This window comes from Rhamphochromis longiceps, linkage group LG4, assembly GCF_057381845.1.
Source record: "Rhamphochromis longiceps isolate RC_006_pf linkage group LG4, R_longiceps_female_GT1.1, whole genome shotgun sequence".
Lineage (NCBI taxonomy): Eukaryota > Metazoa > Chordata > Actinopteri > Cichliformes > Cichlidae > Rhamphochromis > Rhamphochromis longiceps.
This window is the reverse complement of record NC_140560.1, coordinates 20,750,399-20,766,488: the sequence shown is the minus strand read 5'-3', so window position 1 is coordinate 20,766,488 and position 16,090 is coordinate 20,750,399. Positions and strand designations below refer to the sequence as shown.

Here is a 16,090-nt window from a genome sequence, read left to right as displayed (position 1 = left end):
TTATTGTTGTTCTAAAACTGCTTCTGTTTTTTTTCTGCAACGATGCTACTCGTGAGTATCAGAGTGAACGGCAGAGAATCCGCTACCAGGCCCAATTTCAGTCTTAGTTTGCAGTCATCAGTTGGAGTCTCATACCTATTTTTTCCCCCAGAATGTATTGTTTGCAAAAATCTGCAAAAACTGACTGTACAAGATTATGCATGCAAACAACGCATAATATTTGCAACTAAAAGTATTAACTCTGCTGTGGGAGATGTCTAATCACAGAAATGTGATTTTCATGGGCTGATTTCCATAAATATAATCTACTCTGTCACTGCGTCTCACACACCTCATGAATTTGATTGAAGCTGGAACGGTGTAATTTCCAACAGATATTAAAAGATGCAAAATTGCGTAATTGCATTGCCTCTATAACAATAGCTTTGGTCTGAAATTATGGTATTATGAACAGCACAATCCACCTCAGGTCTCCCCTCACCCATCTGCAATACTGTATGCTAATGATGCTATGCTAACAGCCACAATAAAAGTAATGATGATTACCAGAGGGATTGGGGTAGTAACAATAACAGACCCTGTGATGTAGAGTAAATTATAAACATCCTCCCTGCTGTAATTTCACAGCTAATCTGTATTTTTTTTCCAGGGTAAGGAGAACTCACTCCCTGAGCTCTAAATAAGCTCTCAGCCTCACTCTCAGCTGCAGCTTCCCTTCTTTAGAGGGCATTTATATTAGGGTATTGAGCATTATGAGGGACCTCTCACACCCAGCCCATGGATTGTTTAGCCCCTCTATCTGTTCTAAGTGTTCATTAACGCACCTATCCAATCAGCCAGTCACATGGCTGTAACTCAGTATATGTAAGCATGTAGATGTGGTCAAGCCAGCCAGTGAAAGTTCAAACTGATCATCAGAAAGGGAAAGAAAGGTGGCTTGGAACGTGGTATGGTTGTTGGTGCCAGATGGGCTGTACTAGTATTTCAGAAACTGCTTATCTGCTGAGATTATCCTGCATATCCATGTTTAGCTTACAGGGGATAGTACGAAAGAAAGAATCCAGTGAGCTGCAGTTCTTTGGGTTAAAATTATGTTCGGGTGAGAATGACCAGACTGCTTCAAGCAGATTGGAAGGCGAACTCAGATAACCACTCATTACAACCAAGGTATGCAGACGAGCATCTCTGTATGTAAAACACACCAAACCTTGAAGCGGATGGGCTGCAGCTGACGAGTCTTGATGTCTTCTGCTACGTTTAGACGGTAGAATCAAAAGTTGTCATAAACATCGTGAAAGCATGGCTCCATCCTGCCTTGCATCGATGTTTCACGCTGCTGTTGGTTCTGTAATGTAATGTCAATATAGACAAAAGGTCTGAAAAATCTGTACTGTGATGAATTAAGGCAGTTCTGCAGACAAAAAAAGAGGGTCTGGTGAGTGCATGTGGTCCTCAGTTGGGTGTCCCCTGTCACTGGCACACCTGCAGGTGGCAGTGTATCTCACTGTGCGTGTGTCTATACAAATCAATACACTGCGTGACACTCATTTAGTATAAATCTGCATCTGCAGTTTTTCGCAACTGTGCATTTATGCACAAGGCGTGTGTTCATGACTGATGGTAGTGTGTGCTGTGCTGCAGCTTCTCTCTGGTTGGAGCCTCAGCAGCTCTGTCTGATCACTTATGCAGCACAGCAACTGTTTTGTCATGTTAAATGTTCACAGTGTCTCGAGAGGGAAACCTCGCATGACAGCAACCAAGAGCTGTCCAGCGGACTGATTTGTGATGACACACACACACACACACACACACACACACACACACACACACACACACACACACACACACACACACACTATGCTGTCATGAGGTGTGTGTGTGTGTGTGTGTGTGTGTGTGTGTGTGTTTGTACACATGCACAGCTTGTCTGAGGGTGTGTCACAGTTCCCCAGAGAGGCTGCTACGTCTGGTTTTATTGCCTGTATTGATTGTGACTCAAGCCGAGTAAAAGGATCAATATGTGGATTACAGAGGGGAGTTGACTCCTCAGTGCTGCCCCAGACACCCCGCACCCCACCCAAACCCCTCACAGTTGGACTTAGCACCTTATCACTGCTGCGTAAAAGGGAGAAATGAAGAGGGAGAGGCACGTTTGTGTCTGAGTGTGTGTGTGTCCGTGTGTGTGTGTGTGTGAGAGAGAGAGAGAAAGAGAGAGACAGTGGGTAGAGACAGATAGGAATGCGTGCTGTGCTCAGAAGACGTCTACCCCACACTCCCGGCCTGTATCTACATATCTACAGTAATTGACAGTTTCCATTTGGCAGGTTCTGTATTTTCTTCCCGTTATTTCTATGGCAACCAGCAGTGGGGGCCTTAGCTGAGTGAGTTAGCTGCTCCCCTTGGGCCAAGGCGTCTAGCCAGCTGCCTGCTTCGAAAAAGCCTACAAAAGAGCACAGGGGACTTTTTTTTTTTTTTTAATAATAATTTTACTGCCCATTTAATGAGGTGAATACTCAGACACTTTAATAAAAACTAAAACCTATTTAGTCCTCTGTTTGTAAGCCAATTATTCTAACACTAGTTTCAACACCTGGACGCATCTACTTTACTCAGATTTCCAGCAGTGCTAATCCACCAAATATCATTAAAGCTGTATGGTTTGTTGCAAGGAAGTACACAAGCATCTTTGAGTGTGCAGGCAGTTTATTCTTGGTATGAAGATTAACCTCTTTTGCTTGGAGTAAAAGTCATCCTTCAGGTGACTTCTTTTTTATCCTGTTTATGCGATGATACCACGTACGTAGCATACCCAGATAACTAGTCGAGTGGATTTCAAATTTTCCCCCAGGCTGATATGAAAACGTGTGTTTAAATTGATGGCATGCACGCGCTTTTACGATGACGTTAATCATCGTAAAAGCATTGGGGCAATAATTACTTCCATTACTTACATGTCTCACAGATTTTCTTTTTTGTGCATATTTCAATATCAATCTTCTTCTCTGTCCTCTCACATTTTTCTTCTCTTGGATTTTCCCACATGAGGCTCGTTACTTCTGCCTCTTACACCTTGCATCAGTACCTTCATTCTCCCTCCTTACTTCAGTGTCTCCACCTCTCTCTCTCTTTTTCTTTCCCACTTCTATTTGAAAGAGTGAAGATGGGGTGAGGGTTTAGAGCGTCTGTCCCCACGGCCCCTGTTTTAGCGCGGCAATTAGGAGCTGAAGAGGTACTACCAAGATAACAGTGGCACTGATGTGCACATACAAAACACACACACTGTACCCCCAGACTTCCAATGAAGACATCAAATGCATTTGCACGTAAGAGAAGGGAAAGCAGGAGAGGAAGGATTGAGCTCTCAGTGAGTCGGTGCATTATCAGACAAACACTCGGGCTCCTTGAGATGGAAAAATAAGCTCCCGCATAGGTTGGAGAGGTGAGAGGATAATGGAACAGCAGAACAGCGCCTGTTCCTTCTGATATCTGCAAGGTTTGTCATCTTGTGGCCTTTTGTGGCTTAATGGCGTAATTTGTTACTGTGGGTTTCACTTTTCGGTCGCTCTCCATGAGATATGATTTAACAGGGCACACATTTCTCTGCAGCAACACGATGAGCAACCATAAAAAACTAAACAAAAAAGCTGTTAAATTTTGTATCAGTGGGAATATAATGGACGGCATGCAAAAAGCCATGACTGAAATGGCTTCAGGGTGCTCCAAAAGAAAAGCTACTTGTCACTGCCATCAATGGCACATACTTTGCTCTACCCTTGTAACTCTCTGGTACTTTCCAGCACTCATCAGGTCCTGCCTGCCACACAAGCTACTGGATTTCCCTAGCAGCCAATGTCATGCAGTACTTTAATATGAATGCCTCATATGATATACATATGCTGCTGATTGCGAGCGTATTTGTTTTCCTGCTGTGGCACAACCATAATTGAGTGTTTTGTACAGCGATAACTGACATACCTCATATAGTGTTTTTTAATTTTTACATCATTTTGTGCTTTCATGTGTGCATATTCAGTGATTTGTAAGGATATCTTACAGTATCATGACCCAAAGGGGTTTTCTTTTCTACCAAACACTTCGGCTGCTGCTGAATTGATAAAGCATTAGTGCTATTTCATTTTTTTTTTTTACTGTTTATTAAACAGGGGTAAGGGAGGTGGGGTGAGGTGTAGAGGAGAAACTGAGTTGTAGAGGCTAAGCCTACGCTTGAAGCCACTGAGGTGGTCGTTAACGGGGGGTGACGCGATGTCACTGGTATGCATGAATTAAGTTAACAGTCCAATAAATCCAGCAGTATGTATCTTGTCCTTTTTTTGGTCTTTATTCTGTATCGACTTAGCATAACAGCGCAACGGTCACCTGACGCCGATTACGTGCGTCTACCTTAAATACCTTTACATTACATAATCAAAACAGAAAAAGGGGACCTCTAGTGACCACATAAGGTATTAACCCAAGAATGGCTCCTACAGAGTATTTAGCTTTCTCTCAAATCAAGCCTGTCTCATAAACTGCATAACTAAAGCCTCAGTACAGACTAAATGATAGCCAAACAATAATTACAAAGAGGAAAATTAGCTATAGTAAGCATGATTATGTCTGCACCAAAAGCACACATTTTAAACCGAGGATTGACTCCCTTTTTTAACCAGCCTCAAGTGGCCACTTTAGGAACAGCAGTTTTTGGCATTTTTCTGTTGGATTCATTTTTTTTTTTTAGATGTCCTGGTTTTCATAGCGGAGAAGTGGAAAGTCCGCACAGAGCTGATGAACGAAGGTTGACTTAAAAAATCTTTTATCCAATCCTCCCTGTCTGGCTCGAGTTTCTAACTGCTGCTTATATTATCAGAGTTCCGCTGAAAACAAAACAAAGACCTCCCTGTGAGCATGTGTGTCTGTGGTTATTCTGTCAGTACATACTTGTGTGTTGTTTCACTCAGCTCTTGCATCACACAGCCACAGGGAACAATGAATGCATTACTAGTGATTCATGTGTGATCAAGAGACTTGCTGACCAGAGTTAAGGTCTTATAAGGCTTATAAGCCAGCAGATTTCGACCTTTTTCAGAAACATCAATCTTTTGCACCGACATGGGGATTCCCAAAGAGCTATTAGCTGAAAACTTGTCATATCTCAGCAAGTTGTGCAGTTTTTCCTCAAAATATTCAAAGAAACTGGACAAATGGCAGACAAAAGATGAAGTGACGGGCCTAAATAAGTATTTACAGCACATGAATATTATTTTAATGTCATGTCCCTATGAAATAGGAAAAATTCAGATCTGTCGCAGGATCTGAGAGATGCAACTGGCCCTTCAGATGATTCATCCGCTGTTCACTGAAGCCTCATCAGAAATGGTCTCAGTGGAAGTGTGGTTGTCAGGAAGCAATTTTTAAGGAAAAGAAACAGGGAGAAAAGGCTGGGGTGTGCCAAATTTCACAAGAAATGGACTGAAAATCTGGTTTGAGTATTTGGTTTGGGACCTGGATTTCGGCCAGTGGTTTTGGGGATCTGGTCGAAATTGGTGGAATTATGAATGCAGAAAAGTACCATCAGATTTTGATCCACTGCGCAAAACCATCTGGAAAGCATTTGATCGGCAATAGCTCGACAGTAATCCAAAACACACTGTCAGAAAAAGTGACAGAAAAACAGAAAAACACACAGTTGAACACTATCAGTCATGGATTGGCCTCCCCAGAGCCCTGGACATCAGCATTATTGAACTAGTATGGGATCAGCTCACCTAAGAGAGCTCACATTGTGACTGTGAGAATCCTACAAACTCTCTTTTTGCCTTATATACCGTATTTCCAAGTATGTTTGCAGAAGTTTCAATAAATCGCAGCACCTTTTTCTCATTTTCTCATTAAAACACAAAGAAATAAGATGTGGCTCAAGATTTTTTTCACAGTACTTACTTGTTATGAAACAATATAAATAAATAATAAATAAGTCATGGATAAACAGAGACATACAATGTCAACTCCTGGACCTCATATCAAACATACCTTGCCAGATATGGATACCACTCAAGCTACAGATAAATCTCAAGGATATTTAAAGAAGAATGCTTCTATTACTTTAAAACTACATTTAATAAATATATTTCATTAATATGAACTTTTAAAAACACCTTCCTGGTTTTGAACATTAGTTGCTCTTTTTTTAAATAAAATTTACATTAAATAAAGTGTTTTATCTTTTTAGAAGTGCGGTGTTCTGAACATTTTCTAAATGCCTTGAACAAAATGATTTATTCATATATTTCATATGAAAACAGCTGACTCAGCATGTTTGACTAATTAGTAGTTCCTTCCTCCGTAACCTCCTTCCCTTAACCAGAACACTGAAGATGGGTTGTAAATAGATATTTCATCATTGCAGTGATCCATGAGACACCACCAACACAACAAAGGAGTGGCTAAAGAAGAAGCACAGTAAGGTCATGGAGGGGTTTAGCCAGTCTCCAGACCTCAGTGGAGGGAACTGAAGATTCAAGCTGCCAAACAGCAGCCAAGAAATCTTAAGAATTTAGAGAGTTTATGTAAAGAGGAGTGGGCCAAAATCCCTCCTGAGATCTGCAAGCCTGGTGACCAACTACAAGAAACATCTTACCGCAAGTCATGTTTTGCTTTGAGATCAAATAGCTATTCCACTCAATGGCATGAAAATCTATTTAATACTTTATGTAACACACATTTTTCTATAATTTTGTTTGTTATTCTGTCTCTTCATTAGAATGAAACTACTATAAAGGTTAGAGACTCTTCATTTCTTTGTAAGTGAGCAAATTTTCAGCAGAGGATAACATCATTATTCCCCTGCACATCTTTTTTGTTTTACTGTCTTTATTCAATGTGGTCCCTCTTTGACTTACAAAGTGCTGCAGCTCTGTGATCAAACGACTTCATACTTACTCTGTTCATGAACACTGTAGCTACATAAGCAGACAGACACGTCAATTAAGTAGAAAAGGAAAAGTGCTTTAGTCCAGATATGATTAAAAATACATGAAAGAAAAACTGTCTTATACACCCTAAGAAAATCATCCATATCAGTCAGTCAGAGCTTATTAAATTGTCAAATGTCTTAACCGGCCTCCCAATAACATGCTTTTAATCTAATCCATCTGCTTAATCTATCGCACACTGTATTGTCTTACATCTTAACCCATTTCATTTCCAGCTTCACTCTCATAATCCTCTTCTCCCACTGTCTTTCTGTCTGCCCTCCCCTCTCTCTCTGTCTCTGGCGAGAGGGCTGAGGGCATTATGTGCTCCTATGAATGATTCATCGTCTTCTGTGGTGTGTGTGTGCTTTGACTAGAAAACAAGGAGGGAAGGAGAGGGTAAGGTAGGCGTCTGCAGGAGGAGGGGAGATGAGGTGACAGGAGTGAGAACATGGCCAGAGCTGGTGGACAGCAGCGTTGACTTTGAAAGGGGAAGCACATGAAGAAGTGATGAGGTTTTGATTACAGCAGTACAAAGAGAGGTAAATTTTTTAGGCTCCCTCTGTACACTCCGTTTATAGTCTCTACAATAGGTGACAGGAGATCTTTGAAATTAATGGTCTCATTATCACGCACTCCTCAGGGTGCTAATTGCAATACATCATCCTTTTTAAAAACTACTTCTTATTGCCCCATCAATCTAAATACATCTCAGACTATTTCACCTCACTGACTCTCCTGCTTTATCCCTCTTTTCCCCCCAATTTTACCAATAATGCTCCCAAAACTCGTTTAATGCACCCATCATAAAAACCACTCGAGTGGAAAGCTCTCCACACTCGCACTAAAGATGGTTAGAGCCTAGCAACAACGTTATCTTTCCTTATCTAATTTCCCACGACCTGGAATAGATTATCTGCCGGATAATTAAGACCTGATGAATAATTAAGTGGACAATAATGCTAATTCATGAATAATATATGTGTTTATGATGGCGAGGCACAGATAGCGGCTGCAGTGGCTGCTGACAGGAAGATTGATGCTGTGGCCTAGATAATATATCTCCGGTGAGGGGATGCTACCGACTGCAAAGCTGCCTGTATTCATTAGGCCACTATCGCTGGCTCTGTGCACGATGGCATGCTTGTGTTTCATTTACAGGCAGAGGTGGCACAAGTGTGGCACGTGTTTTGCTTTGCAGTGCTCTGATATGTTCCCGCTGCTTGTGATCGATCAGCGTGCTGCCTGCGTCAATAATGGGACAGGTGTTACGGCTCTGTGTGCACCTTACACCGGCATGCATACTCTTTGTTCCATCAGAAGACTACAGAGAGCGTGCTCCAGCTTCAAAAACATCCCTCCCTGTTTTTTCAGCTCAGCCCACCCCACCCGGGCGCAGTCCAGCCTAGCTCAGCAGAGCCTGCAGAGTCCCAGCCAGTTTGATTACATTTGCGATTAGAGCAGCGGCCAAGCGATGGTGAATTATGCCTGAGCTGTTACCTTGCTGTTGCTGCCGGGAGGGAAATGGGCCGCATTTTTTCCCCCCCACCGCTACTGCTGACCTTGGAGGTCACTCGCAGGAAGGAGACATTCATCACTCTGACGTGTGGATGCTGCGGGGAGAAGAGGAGGTGATGCGTGCGCGTGTGTACAGTATTAATCCACCAAACTAAACACTTTCGTGGTCCCAGTAGTAATAAAGCAGAAACTGAAGTAATGGATAATGTGTTTACATCATTGTTTCGTGTAATACTTTTGTTAATTGGAAGTTAGTTTACGATATGACAGCTTTAAAAACAAGACGGGTTGTCCCTTCCCTTCTCCTTTCCTCCCTCTCTAAGCCTGTAGTCTCTCTTTTCTGTGCATACAATCATGAGTGGCGGACAGATATCGACCGTGGCCACTGTTGGCCCGAGCGTCTGTTTGCTCACTAAAGAAGACTCATTAAGTTACAACAGATTGATACCCCCACCTCCCAAGGACTTTAATCTCATCTCAAATGAAAATAGAAGTAATCATAGCTTTGTTGGTGGGGTAATGGTCTTTGTGAGTCTCTCCGCCCCCACCACCACCACCTGAAACATCAGCAGAGTGACCTTGGCAGGTGAAGGCAGCAATGGGACGCACTGACTTTGAAGGATGACGAACTGACAAGCTTTCATAGCATATCGCTGTGCCATCTTCTCCTCCCCCTCCATCTTTCCCCAATGCGAGACAGAGAGCCTGCGCGCCATATTCGTGGGCTCGAGTGAATGCAGAAACTGCCACGTTGGGGGGGAGGGGGGGTTAGAAGAAAGACAGCAAAGACAAACAGCACTGAGAAAGCAAATTAATGTTTACCAGAGATTAATTGTTCAGCTGAATCATTTGAATCCATAAAGACACACAATTATGTTTACGCACGCCATAAATCTGATTAACGCTGAGCTGCAAAAGGAATACAGTCTGTACGGGGGGTTAATGCCCACCCACACAGCACACATCTGATTAGCTGCATAGCACAATCACTTGTCTCTCGTTCAATTACAGTCTATGAAATGCAGTATAGAGATACCCCCCGTAAATTAATCGCAGCCTTTTCTTATTTGGGACACAAGCATCAGTGACAGAAGTGTTAAAACGACAGCGACTCTTAAAGAGAGACCTTCATTCTGTCAACAAACTGATTTGCCATGCTTGTCTGAACAAGCTTTGGTTCAAGCTGCGTTTGCGGTATTTTTCTAATGATAATGTACAAAATAAATTCTGAGAAAATATCCCTTCATTAGAGTCATCTAATTCTCCTTTATTGGATGCAGAAAGCACTGGGGAGAAGCACAGAATAAAAACATAAAAAACAAATGGCTGTCTTACACAATCGTGAAGAAAACATGTAATATTGTTGTGCATGAAATGTGCAGTTGTTTAGAAGTTGCTGTGCTAACATGCAAATACATGAATAAGGCTTTTACGACAGCACACCGACCCATCTGTATGTGACTACATCTTAGGTTGTGTTTTTAATTCAAGTAAAACCTCTAACCCCTGCTCCCTGGAGGTCTCAAAGTCCCGCTTCTTCACATAGTTTAAAATGACACCTTGATTGACCCCTCCGCCTTTCCCACAGGGGCAGGCTGGTAACAGTCTAACCATTGAACTTCAGTCGCACCCAGACAGGCCATCTCAGCTGGCCGAGGTGATAATTGAATTTCTCACATACACACTGCCTGTCTGTGTGTATTGATCAGTGCTGTTAATGCAGAGACAGCAAGGTCAGATTCTCTTGTATGGATCACAACATACTGAGATGCATTTGTTGTTTTTCTTTTCTTTGTATTCTGCTAATTGCATAACAGCACATATAGTACTGTGTAAAAATATTTTGAGTAGGGAAATGAGAAACGGGCAAAAATAAATAGAAATACATTACATTAGGCAAAAACTGAGTTTGTACAATGAACTTGAAAATCATTGTACAAACTCTATTTTGTTAGGGATAGGTGTGGGCATGGACCCAAATGCAAAATGCAACAATGAGAAGTCTGAAAACGAATCCAAAGTAACAAACAGCAGGGGAAATACATTAGTAGGCAACACTACAATCTGACAAAGAGCTATGGGAAACTGGGGCTTTAAATGGATACATGAGGTAATCAGGGCTATGGGAAACACCAGGGAAACGAGACACAGCTGAAAGTAATACAAGATGATGAGACAGGGGACACAAAACTGGAAAACAAGACACAAGAGACAGAAGATACCAAAGTAAAACAGGAAGTATCAAAAACAAATGAACCCCCAACACAGAAAAGGAGATTAGACAACAACAGCACAGGTGAGCAGGAAAACTAAGATTCGGGGAGTTAACAATAAACAGTAATGATAATCTAAAACTGAGAATGAAATCATAGGAGATTTTAGGTGGAATACAAAACTCAAAATGACATGACAAAAACAAGCTAAGCTGAAAACAGGCAGTGGTACACGAGCTCATAATGCAGGACTGTGTGTTTCTATCCAAGTATGATTTTACTGCATCGGCAGTGTGTTTGGGGTCATCGTCCATTGTCATGCTGCCAATCAGATGCATTCCATGATGGATCACAATATGACTGTACTTTTCTGCATTCATTCTTCCATCAGTTTTGACAAGATACTCAATACCACTGGGTTAAATACAGCCCCAAACCATGGTAGAGCCTCCACTGTGTTTCGTAGATGGCTGTATACACACACTGTTGAACCTCTCTCCTGACCTCCTGATGACAGATACTGACAACAGTTTGAACCAAAACTTGCAAATTTGTTGTATTTCTTAAGGATATGATTTTAAGATACTCTTTATCTAGTATAGAAATTTAGTGGTGTGTCACTCCTTCTTTTTTCCTTTGCTTGTCCAGTTCACTCATATTTCTTTTAGGACACACTGCATGCCACGCTGAGATATGCCAAGTTTATACTGGTTCATGCTTGAAGTATTCAAATGTCAGAGTAAAGTGACTTTGCAGCCTGCCTCACTGTAGAAACTGAAAAAAAAGAAGCTTACCCCCAATTTCCCATAACTTTTTAGCAATTATTACCAATTAATAAAGGATGAGGCATGAATTCTGCTCAAAGGTGCACCAAAGTATTTTTTTTTACTTCTTATTTTTCATAACCTCCATCCATGTACACTTTTGGAACCACTGCCCTGAGCAATGCTTAAGGTTTCCGCCCCTTTCTGAGCATTCCTGATTAATTATTAGCACTCCTGCTGATTCTGCAGTTATGCTAGCAGTTCTGCAAATCTACTTAGATGCTACTTTAAACTAACATGTTCAAAAAGGCAATGATGACATGCTCGCTTTTGGTAGCCATCGTGTTTACGGCCGCCATCTTAATTTGCATTGGTTTAGTAAGCAACTAAAAGGATTGCATGAATCTATGATCTACAATACTTTAGTGGTTAAAACATTTCATAACAAATCGCAGATGTCGACTTCATGGCACTGTGCTGAAATTTAGGAAGTAGTACGAGGAACAAGCATGGCATAAAAGCAGGGTCACAGTATACTGTTAGAGAAATCGTTCAGTCATTTTAAATGTCATAATTGGTGAGAATATCTTCCCACAGGGAGCATAAACTTTTTTTTTTGTGGCAGCTGTTCAAGGAGATCTCCCCTCTTTACACACACACACACACACACACACACACACACACACACACACACACACACACACACACACACACACACACACACACACACACACACACACCACACACAAACTCGGAAAAGGATTCAGGCGATGGATTATTATCTACTGCCATGACACACAGAAGATTCATCACTATGGCGTGTGATTAGTGTCTCCCTCTCCACATACTCCCCTTGCACTCGATCATCTTGTAGACTGACTAATTGTGTTTTGCCACCGTCACTGTAATGCATTTTTCTGCGATTATCCAGATGTGGGTGACACCGTAATCTATATGGCTCTGACAGCAAGTACAGATGGTGCTGTAATTGTGAGCACACGGTGGCGATCAACCTGCTTTGTAGTCAGAATTATGGTTAGTTCATGTGGGCGTTCTCCATTTGATGTTTTCAGACTCTTTTCAGATGCCACAGATACTCAAGCGGAGTGGTCTTTTGTGGCTGCAAGTGAGATAGGAGGGCATTTATTCAGGCCCAGAACTGACTCACTGAGTGGAGACGAATTGACTCAGAAGGCACTCCAGTCATATTTGTTTCTCTTCAGTTTGATGGAAAACATAAGATTTCCTTTGAGTCACGCGCACGGGGAATTTCTCACACTAAATGACCAAAATCCTGGCTGTGTATTAGAAAAACATTCAAAATTGGCAACATAAACATGCTAGATCTATATTCTAGTGCATTTGTATTATCAATCATCACTGTCATTCACCTCAAAAATAATGTCTATAATAAACTTTCCAAGTTCTCCTGATTTACGCATTACAACTATATATTTAATCAAAGCCTTACTTAATATTTTGATGTTTTCATGTAGCCAAATTAAACCACAATTGTTTTATTTCCCTAAAAATGAAACACACATTTTCAGTGCTGCTGAATTTATCCCAAAGAGGAAAGCAAATCATGCTGTAATTTTAGAAATAGAGTAAATAAAAACATCTCATGTAACTGCACAGTGTAGTCTAATCACTTTATTTTAACTGCGTCAATCAGTATTGACTAGGAACAATTATTATTATTATTAATCTTATAATTATTTCTTAAAAACGGGTACTGTCAGTCTGCACAGTCTACACAGATTAAAACCTCCCTTTACAACATGCTGTTTATCTCATTGAGTGTCTTGCAAGGTCAATTTTCTCATCATTACAGGTTGTTAAGTACCAAAGTTATTGTATTAAGTGTGAAAAAAAAGATTATGCCTAACTAAGATAAGACTAAGATAGGGCAGAAAATATGGAAGATTGATTCCTGAGCACCAAAGAAACAAACAAACAGACAAAAAAACAAAACAAATAAATTGCCATCAAGTCAAAATTTCAAGTTAGATATCTCAACTTTTCAACTTACAAATTCAAACTTTTGAGAAAATAACTCAAAATTGAGAAAATGGCTTAAAATTCTAAGTTATTGTGTTAAAAGTTTGAGATAGCAACCCCAAATTTCAAGTTATGGATGGCTTTTTTCCCAGTGGGGAAAAGCTTGCATAGGAAAGGAATGCATGACTGCATTTAGTGCACATGTTTATTCGGACAGAGATGTCTACATGCCTCTGTAACAATGTTATCTTAACTCTTCTTATGACCTTCTTATGACCCTTGATGAATACACCCATCTTCTCTGGAAACTTTCTAACGAAAAACAAACCTGAAATGCACATAAAAAAACATAATTCATAAAGAGATTTTGCATATTTTCACAAACCTATTACAAGCTTAAATCTTAAAGCTCTCAGATAAATGCTGTGATGCACAGTGTTTCTCTCTTTGGTTGCTTAAACTGGACACATCCATTCCTATATCATTTGTACTGCATGTTCTGTTACGTTTCCCTGCTGAACTGGTTTTAACAGCAGAAAGATTAAAATATATAAATAAATAAAACTCTCACCGCTTCATAGTGCGAATGTATATTATGACTATGACGAGGCTATCTGCGTTGTAAAACAAACTGTGCCCTCTGTTGGCGTTAAAACACAGCGCAGGTGCCAGCGCTGCTGAAACGCTGTTATGTTTCTTATTATCCCCCCCCCCCCCCCCCCCCCCCAACAGTTCACGTTTTACACGGAGCTTACTGACTTTTATATGTGCGTACTTTCTTCGTTGAATCTACACCGTATACCGTGAGGAAAAGGGGAGGTAGGAGAGGTGGGGGAGGTGAAGGGAGGCGAGTCCACGCACGGCTGCGAGCTGAAGCGAGCAGCACAGAGAGGGGAGTGATGGAGGAGCTGCAGTTGTCATGGAAACGCCTGGGCGGAGCGATGTGAAGTGGGACCAGTTTGTTTTGTTGTTGAAGATCACATGGCAAGGTGGAGCTCCGCCCCCCTTCCCCGTTACCACCGATTCAACCGTCTCGAGCTCCTGCTCCGGTCAGTTACTACAAAATGGCTGCAGAGGCTCCGCCGCTGCTGAGAACCGACTGAACGCTTCACGGTAGGATTTATCACCGAGTCCGTGAGGTTTACCGCGACGGAGATGTGCCTTGTCGCGTTTTTGTTTCTTGTTGGGGGGGAAATGTGGCGAGTTTCGATAGCAAACATGGCAGCTGGGAATCAAAATATTTTCAGCTCAGCCCACTTTGACATCAGTGCTGTCTTCTTCGTGAGTGCTGCTTAACCCCCCCTTTTTGTATATATCGCATTTGTCGAGTGCACACTGGAGCTTATTTTAACTTCTAGCGCGGTCGCTGAGGTTAGCACGGAGGTTTTCTTCATAGTATGTTCCTAACTTGAGCTAGCTCGTCATTAAAACACCGTGGCTGCACAGCTGCGGTGATTCAAGGGCGCCCTGTGTTGTCGCTTGTCGAGTTGTCGTATGTGTAGCAGCTTGGCAGACATTGGTGGGACGCTTGTTGTTGCGCTGCCGTGCAAGAGAGTTGACACGAGCATTAAAGCCGAAATATCCTCGGTGCTGCACAGAGAGGTGGCTGGATCTAGCTTGCATCACCTGACTGGGTTTAAACGCATTAGCCACCAGGGTTTTACCTATTGTACTCATGCCCTCGTACGGCCGCTCTCTGTTTCATTTACTAGGACTGCTGCTTGCACCTCATGCATCCTCATCCGCTCGGCTTTTTTTTTTTTAAATAGTTGGTAACTGCTGGTCCTCACTTTCTGCCTACTTTTAGATGCAAAAACTCTCCCCCTTTCAATGCTTTGATTATAACCCCGGCGCTGTGGTTGAAATTGCTCCCAGACTGCTCAATAATTTATACAGTATATGTGTTGGAAATCTCTTCTCAGTTCTTTGTTTCCCATCAGAGACCAGTGTAACCCTTAAGATGCACCAGTTATCTGTACCTGGCTTTTTCCTGCAGCTTGACATCCTGTAGGGACACACACACTCTCCATTAGAAGACAGTGTGTGCGGCTGATGCTGGGGATACCAGTACCCCGATGCATGTAGAGGGCAGATTGATGCAAGCTTTGAGGTCCGCTTGTTTTACTAATGCGTTGGAGTCCTTAATTTGTGTGTGTGTGTTTGGACCTGGCAAAGGGTTAAGAGAAGCGGGCTGGAGGTCTTTTCTGTCCCTGCCAGGTTTGGGGCCCCCGGTCAGCACCCAGTCCTCCTGAAAGAGGCAGTGTGTATTCACAGAGAGGCGCCAAAGGGGGGCTTGATAACAAAAACAGACTACTAAATGCTGTGATTACTATACAGCTTAGGTCACAGCCTCACTTTCAGTTCAGAAGTCTTCACGGGTTATTTTGCTTAGAGCTGGACTGGAGGGATGAGGGGTTGCTTTTGCCAGATTATGTCATTTGGTTTGGCGGCTTGTTTTCTGTGTCAGCGATCAGATGCTCGCTTGGAGTCTTCAGTGGAAATGATGAGCTTGATTTCTTATGAAGGCAGTTAATTGATTTCACACACACAACTCTACTTTTGTCTTGCAAGATGTTTTTGAGTAATTTTATCTCCCCTTTAAAAAAACAAACAAAAAGCCCCC

At 41.9% G+C, this 16,090-nt stretch overlaps 1 protein-coding gene across 1 annotated transcript in view; it reads left to right on the top strand.

Annotated features, from left to right (window-relative positions):
• Positions 1–14,490: 14,490 nt before the first annotated feature.
• The window catches only part of tnrc6c1 (trinucleotide repeat containing adaptor 6C1), a 45,842-nt gene continuing 44,242 nt past the window's right edge, over positions 14,491–16,090 (top strand). The window contains exon 1 of the mRNA XM_085403713.1: positions 14,491–14,580. The gene's annotated coding sequence lies outside the window, so the exon portion shown is untranslated. The remainder of the gene's footprint in view (positions 14,581–16,090) is intronic.